This window comes from Oncorhynchus mykiss, chromosome 10, assembly GCF_013265735.2.
Source record: "Oncorhynchus mykiss isolate Arlee chromosome 10, USDA_OmykA_1.1, whole genome shotgun sequence".
NCBI classification, from domain to species: Eukaryota; Metazoa; Chordata; class Actinopteri; order Salmoniformes; family Salmonidae; genus Oncorhynchus; species Oncorhynchus mykiss.
This window is the reverse complement of record NC_048574.1, coordinates 58,662,785-58,683,576: the sequence shown is the minus strand read 5'-3', so window position 1 is coordinate 58,683,576 and position 20,792 is coordinate 58,662,785. Positions and strand designations below refer to the sequence as shown.

At 40.9% G+C, this 20,792-nt stretch overlaps 1 non-coding gene across 1 annotated transcript; it reads right to left on the bottom strand.

Annotated features, from left to right (window-relative positions):
• Positions 1-1,952: 1,952 nt before the first annotated feature.
• LOC110533161 lies at positions 1,953-18,027 on the bottom strand. Its single transcript, XR_005034191.1, has 4 exons — positions 17,846-18,027; positions 8,454-8,500; positions 8,054-8,095; positions 1,953-2,330 (listed from the first exon to the last, which is right to left on the bottom strand). It is a non-coding gene; the product is annotated as an uncharacterized LOC110533161 (transcript).
• Between the last annotated feature and the right edge of the window lie 2,765 nt (positions 18,028-20,792).

Genomic DNA, 20,792 nt, shown 5'->3' with positions numbered 1-20,792 from the left:
TGTGGTTGTTGTGGCAGCAACTGTGATTGTTGTGGGAGATTCTGTGGTTGTTGTGGGAGCAGCTGTGGTTGTTGTGGGAGCAGCTGTGGTTGTTGGTGGAGCAGCTGTAGTTGTTGTGGAAGATTCTGTGGTTTCTGTTGAAGCAGCTGTGGTTGCTGTGGGAGCAGATGTGGGTGTTGTGGGGAAGGATGTGGTTGTTGTGGGAGCAGCTGTGGTTGTTGTTGGAGAAGGTGTGGTTGATGTGGGAGCAGTTGTGGTTGTTGGATTATCTGTGGTTGTTGTAGCCTCAATTGTAGTTGTCGTTGGAGCTTGTATGGTTGTTGTTGGAGCAGATGTGGTTGTTGTGGGAGCAGCTGTGGTTGTTGTGAGAGCAGCTGTGGTTGTTGTGGGAGCAGCTGTGGTTGTTGTTGGAGAAGGTGTGGTTGATGTGGGAGCAGTTGTGGTTGTTGTTGGATTATCTGTGGTTGTTGTAGCCTCAATTGTAGTTGTCGTTGGAGCTTGTATGGTTGTTGTTGGAGCAGATGTGGTTGTTGTGGGAGCAGCTGTGGTCGTTGTGAGAGCAGCTGTGGTTGTTGTGGGATCAGCTGTGGTTGTTGTGTGAGCAGCTGTGGTTGTTGTGGTAGCAGCTGTGGTTGTTGTGAGAGCAGCTGTGGTTGTTGTGGGATCAGCTGTGGTTGTTGTGGGAGCAGCTGTGGTTGTGGTGGGAGCAGCTGTGGTTGTTGTGGGAGCAGCTGTGGTTGTTGTTGGAGCAGTTGTGGTTGTTGTGGTAGATTCTGTGGTTGTTGTTGTAGCAGCTGTGGTTGTTGTGGGAGCAGCTGTGGTTGTTGTGAGAGCAGCTGTGGTTGCTGTGGGAGGTTCTATGGTTTTTGAAGTAGCGACTGTGGTTGTTGTGGTAGATTCTGTGGTTGTTGGTGGAGCAGTTGTGGTTGTTGTGGGAGTAGCTGTGGTTGTTGTGGCAGCCGCTGTGTTTGTTGTTGGAGAGGCTGTGGTTGTTGGGAGAGCAGCTGTTGTTGATATGGGAGCAGTTGTGGTTGTTGTGGGAACAGCTGTGGTTGTTGTGGCAGCAACTGTGATTGTTGTGGGAGATTCTGTGGTTGTTGTGGGAGCAGCTGTGGTTGTTGTGGGAGCAGCTGTGGTTGTTGGTGGAGCAGCTGTAGTTGTTGTGGAAGATTCTGTGGTTTCTGTTGAAGCAGCTGTGGTTGCTGTGGGAGCAGATGTGGGTGTTGTGGGGAAGGATGTGGTTGTTGTGGGAGCAGCTGTGGTTGTTGTTGGAGAAGGTGTGGTTGATGTGGGAGCAGTTGTGGTTGTTGTTGGATTATCTGTGGTTGTTGTAGCCTCAATTGTAGTTGTCGTTGGAGCTTGTATGGTTGTTGTTGGAGCAGATGTGGTTGTTGTGGGAGCAGCTGTGGTCGTTGTGAGAGCAGCTGTGGTTGTTGTGGGATCAGCTGTGGTTGTTGTGTGAGCAGCTGTGGTTGTTGTGAGAGCAGCTGTGGTTGTTGTGAGAGCAGCTGTGGTTGTTGTGGGATCAGCTGTGGTTGTTGTGGGAGCAGCTTTGGTTGTGGTGGGAGCAGCTGTGGTTGTTGTTGGAGCAGCTGTGGTTGTTGTTGGAGCAGTTGTGGTTGTTGTGGTAGATTCTGTGGTTGTTGTTGTAGCAGCTGTGGTTGTTGTGGGAGTAGCTGTGGTTGTTGTGGGAGCCGCTGTGTTTGTTGTGGGAGCACCTGTGGTTGTTGGAGGAGCAGCTGTTGTTGATATGGGATCAGCTGTGATTGTTGTGGGAGCAGCTGCGGTTGTTGTGGGAGCAGCTGTGGTTGTTGTGGGATCAGCTGTGGTTGTTGTGGGAGCAGCTGTGGTTGTTGTGGGAGCAGCTGTGGTTGTTGTGAGAGCAGCTGTGGTTGCTGTGGGAGGTTCTATGGTTTTTGAAATAGCGACTGTGGTTGTTGTGGTAGATTCTGTGGTTGTTGTTGGAGCAGTTGTGGTTGTTGTGGGAGTAGCTGTGGTTGTTGTGGCAGCCGCTGTGTTTGTTGTTGGAGAGGCTGTGGTTGTTGGGAGAGCAGCTGTTGTTGATATGGGAGCAGTTGTGGTTGTTGTGGGAACAGCTGTGGTTGTTGTGGCAGCAACTGTGATTGTTGTGGGAGATTCTGTGGTTGTTGTGGGAGCAGCTGTGGTTGTTGTGGGAGCAGCTGTGGTTGTTGGTGGATCCGCTGTGTTTGTTGTGGGAGCAGCTGTTGTTGTTTGTGGAACAGCTGTGGTTGATGTAGGAACAGCTTTTGTTGTTGTATCCACAGCTGAAGTTGTTGTGGCTGCTGGGGGTTGTGTTGGTACAATGACCTCTGTAATTATAAAATTGATTTTTAGGTTTTCTATTCTGATTGGTACAATGATGTTCTATGGGATTTCATTATACCTAAATCGTATTAACTGTACAGTGACTAAAAATTGTGTACAACTCTAAACATATTCTGACATAAAATCCAGTCAACAAAGTTACAGATGTTTCATCAACTGTGCTGAGGACGTAGGGTTACTCAGTTTTGCTTCTTGTTGATGAGCATAAGATAAGAAGGCAATGGGTTTTCTCTTCAGAATGAAACATTTTTACAACCACATTTGTTAGTTTGTTTTCTATGTCAAGTAGCAATAATAAAAGACAGATAATCAACTCCAGGCTGCGTAGTTAAATGGAATTTACCTACTTCACCTGTTTGGGACCGTATCACACCCCCTACGTTGTGATTTATTTTAATAGAATTGCACAGTCTTGAATGAACCATTCCTTGCATATGCAAGTTATAATGAACTGATATGTTATAACAAATTAGTAACAAATGTTACAATATTATTTTAGGCATATGGGATGCAGCTCACTTGCCAGGAATGGTCCCAGAAATCTTGCGCCCTTTAGGCAGGGGTGCAGCTTTCACTTGGGACATGACCCCCCCCCCACACACACACATTCTGAAATAGTATTTTAGTCTCCCCCAGTTTTATCGTTGCACTGTAATACAAAAACATGCCTTGTGTGCTTTAGGACTATGCGGATGCCTTAAAGCGGTCTGGTAGGCTGTTTAGCGGTGTCTGCTGACTAGATTTAGAACCATGTGGACACCACAAAGCATGCCGACAGACTGTGTGAAAGAAAAGCTTCAAGGGAGAGATAAAGAGAGGCAACTGCTGGGAGATGGCAGTGCGGCTTGCAAATGGTCCTATCTTCTCTAGGTTTTGTAGCTGATGAGGAGGAAGAAGATGGTGGACAAGGAAAAAAGGAAGAAAGTGGAACATATTATTGATACAGTAGATATGAAGAGGGGGGTTATGGTTGTGTTTCAGATAATTCTGGACCCTCTAGAAATTAATGGAAAATAATGTATTGTGTCATTTTGGAGTCACTTTTATTGTAAATAAATAGAATATGTTTCTAAACACTTCTACATTAGTGTGGGTGCTACCATGATTACAAAAAATCCTGAATGAATATTGAATAATAATGATGAGTGATAAAGTTACAGACACACAAATATCATACCCCTGGGACATTCTAACCTCTCACCATTTGAATAACAGCAGAGGTTAGCATGACTTGGGAAGGGGGGGATAATATTAGTACATCTATAACTTTCTCACTCATCATCACTAAAAACCCAAGTTGTGCCCCTGCCAATTGGCAATATTAAATGTGCAAAAATAACTTAAGATATGGGTTAAATTACCAGAGATTCTCACGTGGTCCATTATATTAGGCTATCGGTATTAATGGGCTATATCTGCCAATATGCTAGATGTAGTTTGAAGAGAGCAGAGTTGGAGAGACTTGCATTTTCTCTTGAGATTTTTTTATAGCCTAACTTTTAGGAGTATGAAGATTTTCAGACTGAGAAATATGGGTCATCAATATTTAGGCCTAATTCTAGGCAATGTAGTATACCATAGCCCAATCATATTTAGGAAGTACATTTCTTTGGAAAGATATCTGCCCTGTGCTTCTCCGCTCATGCAACAGCCTACTCTATTTAACTGAGACACACACGTATGGCTACTGAACTTGAAGCAGCAAGAATGATGAAAGGGACACTTGCTACGTTTTGCATATACTGTAGGACACAACCTACATTTTAGGAGTACATTCTCCAGGCAGAGACAAATAAATGGGTAACCGTTACTTATTGAAAACGAAAAGGTGCAACGCTCGCTCGCCATAGTAACCTCCTTTTCAATGATGAAAAATAAAGATTGAACCTTGACTCAAGTTGGTTTGAGCGCCATCGACTTCTTTTCATTATCGATAAGTATCTGCAGACACAGTAGGAAACTGCCCCGTGATTCTCCATCCATGTAGAAAGACCACTCTATTTCAATGAGAACACACATACGTTAACTTGCACGCCCAACTAGGAGAGTGTTAACGTATACAAAGCAAACAATCTGCTGGACAAAAAAAAAACATTTTAATCCCAAAGTAATCTGTCTGACCACAATACAATGATCTCTGTCAGGACCTGCAGGCATCCTGCGGAATGCAGCCCTCTAGTTGGAATTGTTATCACATTTGAGAATTTTAAGTTGTATTTAAGACTGTTTGCAAAGTAATTGTCACATCAATAGGTTATGGAGTTGTTATAGTGTGTGGTTGTGGGGAAACAGCAACACTCAGTGGTAATGTAGTATTCATATCTGGTGTCAGTGTAGTCATATTATGGAGCAAAAGTAATGTTGCTAATTGGTTGTGGTGTTGTCACATTTAAAGACACTGAAGCTGTGTTGGCATCTGTTTGTGGTGGTGTGCAATGCTTCATTTGAGCGTGCTGGAACAAGATCTGGCACCTCCCAGTTTTGTTTTGTTAAATTCTGGAATCCATTTGCCACGATCCACTACCTCTTGTGGCATGAAAAATAATTGTCACTCTGCAGTGTAAAAATGATAATGAAAGCATTCAGAGTTAATTCACGTTGCCTCCTCTGTAAATATCCTGCCCTCTAAAAGAAAAAGTTATTTTGAAATGTTCCTGATATTCTAATAATTTATTTATTTTGGTACGGCCCTGGTTTATGGTTTGCGCAACTTTCTAGCCTATACCAATACGTGGCCAACATTCTAGCCTATACCAATACGTGGCCAACATTCTAGCCTATACCAATACGTGGCCAACATTCTAGCCTATACCAATACGTGGCCAACATTCTAGCCTATACCAATACGTGGCCAACATTCTAGCCTATACCAATACGTGGCCAACATTCTAGCCTATACCAATATGTGGCCAACATTCTAGCCTATACCAATACGTGGCCAACATTCTAGCCTATACCAATACGTGGCCAACATTCTAGCCTATACCAATACGTGGCCAACATTCTAGCCTATACCAATACCTGGCCAACATTCTAGCCTATACCAATACGTGGCCAACATTCTAGCCTATACCAATACGTGGCCAACATTCTAGCCTATACCAATACGTGGCCAACATTCTAGCCTATACCAATACGTGGCCAACATTCTAGCCTATACCAATACGTGGCCAACATTCTAGCCTATACCAATACGTGGCCAACATTCTAGCCTATACCAATACGTGGCCAACATTCTAGCCTATACCAATACCTGGCCAACATTCTAGCCTACACCAATACGTGGCCAACATTCTAGCCTATACCAATACGTGGCCAACATTCTAGTCTATACCAATACGTGGCCAACATTCTAGCCTACACCAGTACGCGGCCATTGCTGTGGTGAGAGAGAAGCGCACTTGTATCTTTCACAGAACCAGCATGATCTCTCATTCTATGATCTCTCTCTCCTTGCTCTGATAGACATGAGCCTGCAACTCTCATCTGTCCAGCATTGCACTTCATTTATTTCCTCATAGAATCATAGCTGCTGGAAGGGTGCTGAAAGTGCTGAACACCCCTGATGAATAAAAAATGTATTTGCCATAGTTATAGAATTACTGCTGTCCAGAAAGAAAATGAATTACTCAGAATACTACACCAGGAGTAGACCTATACTTTAGCTTATTTAGCTAAAGTTGGGAACACGTGGTGAATATGTCAGTGAACAGCATGAAGTCAAAACAGGCCTTTCACAATATTTCAAAAACAATAGCGGGAAAACACAGGTTGGAAAGCAAATGGCTCCTGCTGAAAAGAGAAGACTAATCTGTCTGTAGGCTACCAAATATGTAATCAACTTCCAATAAGCCTATTGAGTGAAGAACAGAGTTTTAGAAAGTAAAACAAGAGAGATGGGCTTTTGTTTCACCAGCACCAGCACATTGGTCATCGCAAGTGAGTGAGCTGCACATCATTTGGTGAGTCAGTGAAACTGGAAAGCTTTGGACACTGTGTTAACAACCCTCCAGACGAGCTTCAATGCCATACAACTCTCCTTCCGTGGCCTCCAATTGCTCTTAAATACAAGTAAAACTAAATGCATGCTCTTCAACCGATCGCTGCCTGCACCTGCCCGCCTGTCCAACATCACTACTCTGGACTGCTCTGACTTAGAATACGTGGACAACTACAAATACCTAGGTGTCTGGTTAGACTGTAAACTCTCCTTCCAGACCCACATCAAACATCTCCAATCCAAAGTTAAATCTAGAATTGGCTTCCTATTTCGCAACAAAGCATACTTTACTCATGCTGCCAAACATACCCTTGTAAAACTGACCATCCTACCAATCCTCGACTTTGGCGATGTCATTTACAAAATAGCCTCCAATACCCTACTCAACAAATTGGATGCAGTCTATCACAGTGCAATCCATTTTGTCACCAAAGCCCCATATACTACCCACCATTGCGACCTGTACGCTCTCGTTGGCTGGCCCTCGCTTCATACTCGTCGCCAAACCCACTGGCTCCATGTCATCTACAAGACCCTGCTAGGTAAAGTCCCCCCTTATCTCAGCTCGCTGGTCACCATAGCATCTCCCACCTGTAGCACACGCTCCAGCAGGTATATCTCTCTAGTCACCCCCAAAACCAATTCTTTCTTTGGCCGCCTCTCCTTCCAGTTCTCTGCTGCCAATGACTGGAACGAACTACAAAAATCTCTGAAATTGGAAACACTTATCTCCCTCACTAGCTTTAAGCACCAACTGTCAGAGCAGCTCACAGATTACTGCACCTGTACATAGCCCACCTATAATTTAGCCCAAACAACTACCTCTTTCCCTACTGTATTTATTTTATTTATTTATTTATTTTGCTTCTTCGTACCCCGTTATTTTTATTTCTACTTTGCACATTCTTCCACTGCAAATCTACCATTCCAGTGTTTTACTTGCTATATTGTATTTACTTTGCCACCATGGCCTTTTTTTGCCTTTACCTCCCTTCTCACCTCATTTGCTCACATCGTATATAGACTTGTTTATACTGTATTATTGACTGTATGTTTGTTTTACTCCATGTGAAACTCTGTGTCGTTGTATGTGTTGAACTGCTTTGCTTTATCTTGGCCAGGTTGCAATTGTAAATGAGAACTTGTTCTCAACTTGCCTACTTGGGTAAATAAAGGTGAAATAAAAAATAAATAAATAAAACTAGTTACTGTTTACGAACAGGTTTACCAGTTACAAATACCTATAATGTAACTACATTACACTGCCTATGTAACTACCATGTAAATGTAAAAGTATTAGGGACATGTATTGTAATGTCAGACAGAAAGTAAACCAGGGGTTTTGCATGCAAAGATAAGACAAGTATCTTCTCGAAGTGTTTAAGTACTGCTGGTATCTGGTGGCAAAATAGTCATATTCAGCCTGAAATCACACTACCGGCAAATGATAATGAATTGAATGAAGGCATGTTTTTTCTGTGGTTTTGTTTTCAACGTTTACCCTAACCACTTGGTAGCATCTGTTTGTGGCATTGTTCAGTAGCTGTGTTGATAACTACAGATTGCCATTCTAAATGTTATGAGGCAGTGATTTTGACTGCATCTTGTGTGGTCTCAATTACCATTGAATCTGTTTCCCAATTGGGGTTTGATTCAATGGATTGTGTTGAAGCCGTTGGAATGTTGATCCATATGAAGGTATATTACCTATTGCTGTTGTGTCTGTTGCTGATGTCTTCCCTGCTAGTCCTGTTAGAAAACAATTCATAAAAATGTAAGACATGCCTATACATTCCAGTCCAATATATCCATCCACCTTATACACTGTACAAGAAACACCAAGTAGGCTAATAAAGTCATAATTATTATTTCCAACTATAGTGGTAAAAGGTGGCTTTGCAACCCCTGATGAACCTGTCAGGTTAACCCGAGGAACACACCCACACACAACCACCCCCCCACACACAAAAAACATGCACAGATACACATACACACACACACAAACACCCCCCCACACACAAAACACACATAGATACACACACACACAAACACACAGACACTTAGATACACACACATACACACAAAACACACACACCAAGTGTTTTACCTGCTAGCAGAAGGAGAATGATCAGAGGCTCCATATCTGCCATGTCCCTGTAGAGGTATACAACATCAATCCATGCACATCAAATATTTAATTAAGCCCATTACAGCTCACATGAACACCTATTGAACTACTTATGATATAGACCAGGGTTCCGCAACTGGTGGTCTGTGGGCGACCACTGATTTTTTGGGGGCCAACTAAGTTTTCTGTTAAAAAATTTTTTTTTTGTAATTATTGTTGGAAATAAAAGACCAGAGAATGTAAAAACACCAGAGAATCAGTAGATTTTTCTTTTGGAAATCTGTTCCAAATAATTCCCTACCATAATATAGAGCTAATTGTGATCGTATACAAATGTAAATAAAGTTTAAATTATTGTTTCATTCAAATATTATATCTGTTTGGTGTCAATCTGTGGTCAATTTATTGCCGTCAATTTTGGCAGTCATTTTGCAGCCAACTAATTATTTGTATGTATGTTTCTGGCACCCTGACCATCTGCTCAAGAAAAAATTGTCCCGCAGCTGAATCTAGTTGATGATCCATGATATAGACTAATATTAATTTGTCCATAATATGTTAATTTGTGTCAATCATCAATGAACCCAATTAGATCTTACATTAACCCATGTTGAAGAAATGATCATATCATAAAGACTAACATTAATTAGTCTATGTGAGATGTGATGTGAGATCAGTCAATATCCCAAAATTGTATAATGTTAATTGATATTCAATAAACAATCCCCTTGCTACTTACAGTTGTTAACAGTATCCCTATGCATTAACTAGTAGGCCCATGTCTCATAAGCTTGATAAATGCATTCAACCCTGTTCTCTACTTTCAGTCAGTGGAGGCTCCTTAAATAGTGAAATATTTAAAAAGTTATCCTTTTTAGATAATACTATACTAAATATATTCATGTCACCAAATAAAATATATTGTTTTTCATCGAAGGTCTACAGTAACTTCAACAGCACTGTCTGGGCTAGCACCATGGTATAGCCGGAGGACAGCTAGCCTCCATCCTCCTCTGGCTACATTGACTTCAATACAAAACCTAGGAGGCTGGTAGGCCTCACCGCCTTCCATAGACATATATGGTAACTATGACCACTTCCGGAGGGCGTCCTCCAACCAATCAAAGCTTTTGCATTATGAACTGACATGTTGTACATCCAATCAGATATGTAGGATCAGAGAATGAACCTAGTGTGCTGTATTGGGATTGTGCCACAGAGCATTATGGGGGTTCTATGTGTTAAGAAGCTTGGTGACATTGTTGGATAGAGATTAAGAGTGATATTTGAGCATTTTGGGGACATTATTCAATTCAAATGAGTTTTTTCAAATTACAGGAGATGGAGGTATATTATAAATAGTTTTGGGGGGTTTAGAACTTAATTTTGTGTCCAGTTAGCAAAGCAATTTATAAATTGCACTAACTTCAGTAGCTATCTAACTTTAGCTACCAGCGCGAGTGTGCAGTTTTCTCCGCCAGAATGCTAGATTGGCCAAAGCTGCCAAAAATGTTGTGGACTTTTTATTGAAGAACCCCTTACATTCTCTGGGGTACATGGAAAAGGTGCAAAATAAAAGCGATGGTCGACCTCTGCCTGAGATCAGTGTCATGAAGAAGGATGAAAAGGTGAGAGCGTTCAATAGCAACTGGTATCAAATGTATAGCTCGTTAACTATCATCAAGCCGCCTGTAATTGCACGTTACGATGCTTTACATGCTGAGTATCTTTTCTGGGATGTCGAAAACAATTCCGAATGATTTGATAGCTTCCACGGCATCATCCATTAAAAGTTAGATTAAAGAGAGAGCTTGACACAGAATTTTTTTTTGTGCACTCAAGTAGGCTTTGCACTTTTCTCCGGTATTTATTGAGCAAAGATGAAAACACATAATCACTCCGGACAGCAACAAGCAGAACTCATGACATTAATGTAGCAGTAGCCTAGGCTACACCTGAACTTTAGAAATCTGACATGATGTATGGGATGAAAACAAGACAATTCTTCAGTCTGATCAACTGTAGGCTACTAATAAGAGCAGCTGCATACAGCCTATGGTCAGGGTAAACTAATTGGTAACATTATGTATTTATGTGTGTCAGGAGAAAATGTGAATGTGATCAAATTTAGATTATATTCAAAATTGGGATGGCTAGGCTGCCTATACGTTTTTAATCCAAAATTAAGACCTGGAATTAATCAATCAACATAATAGTGATGTCAGATGTGAATATTTTTTTCTAAGGCCTACAGTTGCATAGACCTGCATGATGCAAACATGTTTAAAGCAATCTCAGCCCTCTGAGTTATACTGTCTATCAGTTGTTGTCTACGTGTCTGGCTGGGAAGAGGAAATCCCCCTTTTTTTCAGGAGTTTTTTTAAAGCCATGTGACTTGATTAGGAAAAATTGGTGCCATCATAGCCCATATAAAACCTTTTTACAACTGATTAATCACTGTCATACCTTATAGGGTCCAGGGTTAACAGATAAGGAAAAACTCCAGGTGCTAAGGGGAAAAATTGCCCCACCGCTCTGGGACCTATGGTGCCACCAGTCTGCAGTTGTCAGTTATAGTCAGGTATTTGGATGATCAGGGTTTTATTCAGGAACGTTTCTTGGGCTACTAATGATGTGTCAAGTCTGTGTTTGACTTTATGAATTTTGAGATGTCTGAGTTTAACTTCATAGAGAAACTCGTACGATGGCGCAGCTGTAATGGAATGTATCTGCTATTTGTATTTACAGCTAAGTCCCCTCATGTTTCCTGATTAAGAGGTGATGACTACTCCACTCCACTACCATTGTCAACTTTCTCCTGACATGAACTGATGAGGTGCCCGCTCATCCACTGGCACATTGAATGTTTCCCTTCCAAACACCATGAGTACCTCTATCAAGTATCTCTCATCACTCTTTGTAGAGTCAATCACATACACAATCACATTATTAAACATAAAATATTTAATTCCTTGCTTAGTTAGACTAACTCATTCTTAGCTCTTTTGTCTAACTGTGTTGTGAATGTGTTACGTTTTTTTGGTTCCCGGTAAAATCCTGTCCTGCACTCTAGTCAACCCTCTGAACATCTCAACTCATGCCACATACCCTCATTCAATGACTGGTGATCCCTTTTCAACACGGTGTATGTAGCCCTCTCATTCCCCTTCCCCGAAATATTGTGCTATAAATGTCTTTATTAAATGCTTTAGGTTAAAATAATGAGTCTTTGATGATTTTTAAAACACACTTTGTGGGTCTACCATCCTCCTCAAAGTAACCAGCCTCCACTGCTTTCAGTGTATATTAGTGTATTGTCCTAAAATCGAAAATAAACAATAGGTGTGGCTAAGGTTAGCAGTAATCAAAGTGTGTGGCTTTGTTTTTTGACAACATTGTCAATCTATAGAAGTCGTGACTGGATGTACCCAAAATGTAGTGATTTTGACCAAAACCACGATGGCCCCATCTCGATTACAAGGGCTGTGTTTAGACAGGCTTTGACCAATCACATCAGATATTTTTCGGAGTTGATCTGATATTTCAAAAGACTGATTAGTAACAAAAACTGCTTCAACAACAGTGTTTACAGTAAGCACTCCGGGGTCCCTTTGTTACAGTTGCCCCATCCCCACCTATAAAGGTGTAGAGGCTAGTTCCAAAGGTGTAAATCCTAGTAATCTTAAAAGGATATGCCAAAAATATGTGACTTTAAGGCTTACAACCGGGACTCAACAGCTAAGGGTGAGAGCTCAGAATTCCAACAGAATTCCTACTTACTTAATTTCACAAAATCATAGGTTGGTATTTCACTGACATTACATACTGTAATGTTCACACACAGCGATGAGTTTATCCAGATCAGAACTTCAAAACATAACATCCAAACCTGCACATTCCCATTCTATGTTACTGTGTAATCGTTGTAGATCCTATCTTAGTGAGTGTTCTGAAGGCTGTTACAACTCCTATATTTGGTAGACTCTAAAACAGATGAGAGAGATGGATCAAAACCATTACTGTTTTATCTCAGCTCAACATCGGCCTACTTTTTCATTTCTAGGTCATCTGCCCCTGTCATCTATATCTGGAATTTCAAACACCCAGTGCTGCTGAAAGATGAGAACCATTTATAGCCACACATTAAAACCTGTTGCGGGGAAATGTGTGGCAATCGAACAAAGCTGACAGAACCAGTCTTGGAGAGGATGAGTGATAATGCCACTATCTCTCACTCGCTCTCTCATGACAAGATGGTTAATTTGATATCAAAGCAACTCAACAATGCATCAACTATATTGCCTGTCTTGCCTGTGCTATCAACCTATCATCTTTAAACCTTGATAGATAGTCAGGTCCAAAACTATTGGCACCATTGATAAAGATGAGCAAAAAAATACTGAGCTATATTGCATACTCTACAAAATTTGAAATTATATAATTGTATACTAATACTACCACTAAACAGGTGCCCCCTGTTTTTAATACTCCAGCACCCTCCCTTTGGGGAACTTAGACCATTCCTCCCACAGACTCTTTCCAGACCCTTGATATCCTTCGTCTGTGCTTTTGACCCCTATTTTATTTTTGTAAAAAAAAAATTGTCTGTCTCTGAGCAATTGTACTAGTATAAAATAGTACACCTTTTAGGGCTGTGACGATGTCATGGTAAAAGTGAAAACACGAGGCGGAAAAAACTCTTTGGTCCTTCAAAAACCTTCTGAATGTAAAATATTGTGTGCTATAGTTTGGAAAATAAATAAATGAATGACAACATAATGATTTGTTTTCAACATTAGGGCTGGTTGCTAAAGAAGTTACATACACATCCTGTTTTGTTTCCTTGCCACAATAGGCTTCTAACAAGATACTGGTATCGTCCCGGCCAAAATAATTGTAAAAAAATTATTGAGCATGCCATATAACTCAGTATTTTAATTGTTTATTTTAGACAGTCTTTTTTGCTAATCTGTATCAAGGATGATAATAATTTTGGACTTGACTTCAGCTTTAAATCTCAAAGCTTCTGCTGAATATGAAATGTTCCACATTGCATGATGTTCGAGACATTCCTGAATCTGGAATGTACAACTGAAGTAAGAAGTTAAAGAACAAGTTGAGAACTTCCTAAGTGACTCACATTATTCAACAAAATGACCTCATTAGTGTAGGTGTCTGTTTAAGGTGTCTGTTTCTTTAATTTGGAGCAGCAAACTGTCAAGTCACTAGCTGTGACAAACCTGGGGGCAGTCTATTTGAGGCAGGCTTTATACAAATGAAATATGAAACTACTTCTTGCTAAGGTGATGAGCATCATCCTTCTCTGTACTAGAATAAGCCCCCATATTAACAAACCTGCTGGCTAGTACACATTGCGCTGCTGAATGACATGTTATTGTATAAATGGTGTCTCTAATGCTCCCAGTCTATCAGGAAGTAAATTGACATTCTTACAGAAAAATAAGATTTACTGCTCACAAAATTTGCCTTTGGAAATGCAGCCCAAGTTGTTATATCTTTAGAGACAATAAAACACCACCTCCTCCAAAGAACACGTTGTGTATTTAGCCACAATAGAACTCATTATTGTGTCCCTCTTTATCCTCAGATCGTTTTCAATTTCACAATAGAACTTCAAACATTTGGAGCCTTTTGATGTTGGATCCTTCATTATCCTTCAATAACTTTTTATCCAGACAGTGCAATTTTCAGAACAGGTATCAATCAATGATGCATATAAACCCTTGATTGCTAATTGCTATGTATTGGCCATTGAGAGGCTTTGAAGCCACCTTTCGGCCATAATATTACCCCTCCCCATAGGAGCAGTCCTCCATAGGAATTAATGGGTTTCTTCTGTATTTCAATTAAATGTTTAGAGGACAAAATTACATGTATTTAAGTATTTTCGTGGTGTAACATTAGAACATTAGAAATATCTAAAAATTGTACTTTAAGGAAAATGTTTATATAAACTCAGCAAAAAAAAAAACGCCCCTGTTTCAGGAGCCTTTCTTTCAAAGATTATTCGTAAAAGTCCAAATAGCTTCACAGATCTTCATTGTTAAGGGTTTTAACACTGTTTCCCATGCTTGTTCAATGAACCATAAACAATTAATGAACATGCACATGTGGAACGGTCGTTAAGACACTAACAGCTTACAGATGGCAGGCAATTAAGGTCACAGTTATGAAAACTTAGGACACTAAAGAGGCCTGTCTACTGACTGAAAAAAAAACAAAAGAAAGATGCCCAGGGTCCCTGCTCATCTGCGTGAACGTGCCATAGACATGCTGCAAGGAGGCATGAGGACTCCAGATGTGACCAGGGCAAAAAGTTACAATGTCCGTACTGAGATGTCTAAGAAAGCACTACAGGGAGACAGGATGGACAACTGATCATCCTCACAGTGGCAGACCACGTGTAACAACACCTGCATAGGATCGGTCCATCTGAACATCACACCTGCGGGACAAGTACAGGATGTCAACAACAACTGCACAAGTTACACCAGGAACCCACAATCCCTCCATCAGTGCTCAGACTGTCCGCAATAGGCTGAGAGGCTGGACTGAGGGCTTGTAGGCCTGTTGTAAGGCAGGTCCTCGCCAGACATCACCGGTAACAACGTCGCCTATGGGCACAAACCCACCGTCGCTGGACAAGACAGAACTTGCAAAAAGTGCCGGGTCGCGGTTTTGTCTCACCAGGGGTGATGGTCAGATTCGCATTTATCATTGAAGGACTGAGGGTTACACTGAGGCCTGTACTCTGGAGTGGGATCGATTTGGAGGTGGAGGGTACGTCATGGTCTGGGGCGGTGTGTCACAGAATCATCGGACTGAGCTTGTTGTCATTGCAGGTAATCTCAACGCTGTGCGTTACAGGGAAGACATTCTCCTCCCTCACGTGGTACCCTTCCTGCAGGCTCATCCTGACATGACCCTCCAGCATGACAATGCCACCAGCCATACTGCTCATTCTGTGCGTGATTTCCTGCAAGACAGGAATGTGTTCAGTGTTCTGCCATGGCCAGCGAAGAGCACGGATCTCAATCCCATTGAGCACGTCTGGAACCTGTTGGATCGGAGGGTGAGGGCTTGGGCCATTCCACCCAAAAATGTCTGGGAACTTGCAGGTGCCTTAGTGGAAGAGTGGGGTAACGTCACACAGCAAGAACTAGCAAATCTGGTTCAGTCCATGAGGAGGAGATGCACTGCAGAACTTAATGAAGCTGGTGGCCACACTAACAGAAATTATTTCATTTCTGTTAGTCACATGTCTGTGGAACTTGTTCACTTTATGTCTCAGTTGTTGAATGTTATGTTCATACAAATATTTACACATGTTAAGTTTGCTGAAAATTTACACAGTTGATAGTGAGAGGACGTTGTTTTGCAGAGTTTATATATAGATATATAACATGTCATTTAAAAGTATGCATTAAGGTGTCTGTAATATAATAAACATGGCAAAAACTAATGTAGACATTCATAAATGCATTTCTAAAGCTTCCAAAATATTTTCTACAACGGTGATGGAGTGCCAAGATGGAGGCCCAGTGGCTCCAACACAGCCCTCCCTATCAATCATCTAGTCTATATATAAGTCATTGGTATCAATGTGGAGGATCCGGTCTTTATCATTTTTCAAAGCCTGTACACTTTCAGAGTAGAATATTTCAAATGCATAATAAAGTCAATAAAACACAGAATCCTTTGTCAATGACAACGTCAATCAAAGAATCACTTCTAGTCTTTGCAGTAGGATAAATTACATTTATTTTCAGGGTAGCATGTTTGGCAGCCCCATCGTAACATTAGAATGGCTACCATTCAGTGGTTTAGGACAATCATTCATATTGAGTCATTCATATACTTATGTAGGTTATTCAGAGAAATTAAGGTAGAGATATGCATTCTGTGAAGATGCTCAAGTCTGACATTATTTGAAGTGAGCACGGTTGAATGCACACAATAATACAATTACTGTGGAAAGTCAGATTAATATAAAATGTTGTTTAAAACGCTTATATGCTTTGAAAGAAGAAGATTTCCCAAAAATTCCAGCGTACATGGAAATCAGAAATCAAGCTACCTGATGGGAAATTTGATGAATGCAGAAAATCGACAATCAAAATAGACTTTCTATCACAGTGACCATGTTATTTTTGTGAAACCTTTTTGATTCTGAGTTCGGACATATAAAGTGTGTATGTGAAAACTACTTCTATGATGCACAGGAGGCTGTTGAGGGAACGGTGGCTCTAAATAATGGAAGCTCACAATAGTTTCCAGCCCCTACTAGATTGGATGTTGATACGTAGCACTACCTAGCCTGCTTGATAGCTTGCTAGCACCAACATGAAGGCAAAGCAGGCTTGGCTATCCGTATTTACATGTTAAAAAGATCTCGGCTGGAAGAACGAGGCTTGCTCTATTGGTGCTAGCACATGCGCGGATCAAATTAACCCCTGCCCAATTAGGTCCAAATAATTCAAAAGATTGCTCAGGAAACCAGGCGTTTTATTCAGGGTATGCTTACTTCAATTTTAACCTGATGCCGATTAAGATAAGCAGAGTAAGGTGTTTAAATGACTATTTCCATACTACACTGAACAAAAATATGAATGCAACATGTAATATGTTGGTACCATGTTTCATGTGTTGATCCCAGAAATGTTCCATATGCACAAAAAGCTTATTTCACTCAAATGTTTTGCACATCCCTGTAGGTGAGCATTTCTCCTTTGCCAAGATAATCCATCCACCTGACAGGTGATCATTACACAGGTGCACCTTGTGCTGGGGACTGTAAAAGGCCACTCTTAGATGTCTCAAGTTTTGAGGAAACATGTAATTGGCATGCTGACCGCAGAAATGTACACCAGATAATTGAATGCTAATTTCTCTACCATAAGCCACCTCCAACATTGTTTTAGAGAATTTGGCAGTACGTCCAACCAACTTGATTTAATTTGTCAATTAATCATTAAACCAGTTCAGGTGTCCCCGAGAAGCGGTTTGAGAAACAATGGCTACATCAACACCTAGGCTACATCAACAACTGTTTGCACCGTTATACACATATCCTGTTAAGCAATCACTCAGCAGTTGTACATCCATGGGATGCCTATAGACATCCCTATAGACGCACCACGCCTTTAATTGCCACCAAAACAGTTCTAAACAACTTCAGAATTAATTGGCTGTATTGTCTTTGGAAGATGTCCCGTTAATAACAAATGGTGCAGATGTGCCAGCTTTCAATTGCATAGGTAAGCCTACAAGGTCTTGAAATATGAAGAAAAATTGCTGTGAAATTTGATCAAGCAATCATGGCCGTCAAATTCACTACAGCTGCATTTTACCTGAGAATAAATTGTCCTATATCCGAGACGTTGTCAGCTAGGACCTGCGGATTGTAGCCTTCTCAAATGAGAAACGATGCACAAATACCTTCTCCTCCTCGCTTTCTGAAAACTGAAGATGAACTACTCTTGTGCAGATGTGTTTTATATGATGGAAAGAATGAGACGTGAAATTTGGCCAACCAGTGTGGTTCTAACCCATTTAAAGGGTAGGTGGTTCAAACTTGCGGGACCCGTTTGGCAGCTGACATTGTTGAGCCTCATTCTTGCCTGTCAAAAAGTGTATCCACTGTGTAGCCTACTATAATCCAGGTATGGGCAAAGATGCAGTGGCAATGATGATACAGAATATATATGAGGAACTTCCTCATTCCTCCTCCTCAGACCTCAACTCTTCCCTAGTCAAGTATCAATAGGGATGTAATGGGCCGCACCCTCTTTCCACGGTTATGGTTCCAGGAACTGACACGGACACAAATTTTTAGTATACACATTTCAACAACATTCTGGTTATCGTGGTTTAAATATTCCATAGCAAAACAAATGTCTGGGGTGAACCATTAATTTAAAACATTAGAAATCCATTTTAAAAAAACTAAGATGCTTATGAAGAAAAAAAAAGCCAAGGAAGATTTTCAAACAGTAATTTAATTTTTTATTGCTATTTGTGAATTTATGATACATTTATGATAAAATATTTTGATGTGGGGCGCCGTCCTCAAACAATCGCACAGCATGCTTTCACTGTAAAGCCTATTGTAAATTGGACAGTGCAGTTAGATTAACAAGAATTTAACTGATATAAGACACTTATATGTTCCTAAATGTTTAATATCCATAATTCGTATGATTATTTATTTGAATTGCGCACCCTCCAGTTTCACCGGAAGTTGTTCCGCTGGTGGGACGCCTAGCCTTAAGAGTCTCTTTTGCAAGGGAGTCCTGCACATACAATTCATAGACAAATCAAATCAGATTACTGAAATACAACACAACAAACAATTAAGAAAAACAGCCACATTCCTCAGAAAATAGTTCCCCGAATCAATATGTTTAATTGCCCAAGTGGCGTCAGAGCAACCAATTGCATTTTGCAGTTGGTTCTAGCAATGAGGTATATTAAAATGAGGACCTAATTCAGTGATCGGGATTAGTATCTCATGTTGTTATACTTTAACAACAAAGTTAGGTAAGTTGGAAGCTTGTGTCGTAGGGTTTTGTAAACAAAAAGGGAATAATTAATTGATCTTCCGGACTTTAATGAGGACCAGCCCACCATTTGATACGGATGCAGTGGTATTAAGTATTGAAACTGTCACAAGTTATAAAACGAATGGCATTATGGTAGACGGCATCCAAAGATTTAGAGTAGTGATTGCTGCAATCTGGTAAATGGTGTCACAATAATCAAGAACTGTCAGGCAGTTGACTGTACAATCTGCTTCCTGCTATTAGGGGGAGGCAAGAAGATCGATTTCTAAAAAAGAAGCCTCTTTAAGTCTTAGCTTCTTAATAACTAGCTCAACCATGTTATTTAAACATTAAGTCTTTGTTATCCAAATGACCAGACATTTGTAGGCAGGAACCCGATCAATGGGAGACCCATCCAATGAATAACCATGCCAGACACACAAACTGTGTCACGATCGTCATGGGAAGTAGACCAAAGCGCAGCGTGGTGAGCGAACATTTATTTTTATTTAAGATAAATGTCGCCAACAAAACAACCTATAACAAAAAAAACGACCGTGAAGCTTAACAGGGCTCTAGTGCCCCTAACAAAGATAACTTCCCACAAACACAACAGGGTAAAAGGCTGCCTATGTATGATTTCCAATCAGAGACAACGATAGACAGCTGTCCCTGATTGAGAACCATACCCGGCCAAAACATAGAAATACCAAAACATAGAAAACAGAACATAGAATGCCCACCCAAATCCCTGACCAAACCAAAATAGAGACATAAAAAAGGCTCTCACAGGTCAGGGCGTGACAAACTGATGGTATGTCAAGCTTTATTTTCTCAACCATTTTCAGACATGGACCACATCTAAATCGTATTTTCTTGACATTAAATATAACAAATATACATAACATAATAAATGTAACAAACTGAATATAACAAAAATAACAACACATGAAATCTTCACAGATGTGGGGGATTTGCCTGATCCCTCAGCCATCCACAGGCCTACAAGAAGGGTGTCCTGTTTGGCGAGCGCTTCAGTCGCGCCGCATGTTTTGACTGACACAGTCCTGAAACAACAAGAAGAGATCAACACATAAATGATTGGACTTAAACAGGAATGTCATTTCAGAGGCAAACCTTGCTGGGCTGGAATTGCAGTATGCCTCCTGTCCCAGACAAGCACAGCCAATGCCCTTTCAGCAGGCCTATGGTGCGTTCCACTGTTGTTCTTGTGCGTGGGCTTGGTTGTACCTTGCATCTTGTTGGTTTGTGAGGGGAGTCATCAGGCATGGTTTTAATGGGTAGCCCCGGTCTCCTGCAGTTATGAACACAACATTCAGATATTGTTTCCCAGTAGAGGTTTAACATGGCAAATGAAACCTTGCAAATAAAACATAAGTCACTTACCAATAAGCCATCCATCCTCAACAACTCCTTCATGGAGGTTAAGGCTGACTGAATTGTTCTGCACAATGAATGAATAGTGTGTCTCACCTGGCCATTTGGCCACCACATTCAACAAAGCCAAATGTGAATCACAGATGACCTGCACATTGACAGAAAGGAAATATTTTCTTTCGACGAAGTTTAATGATGGTGCTTTTATTATGATGAGGGTGCAGTCAATTGCTCCAATGACATTGGGAAATTCAGCTATGGTATGGAAATCCCTTTTACCTCTGGCCTGTTGCGCAGCATTGCACAGAAACTGTATGTATTGTGGGGTCATTGAAATAATGCCATGAAGGTCTGCAAG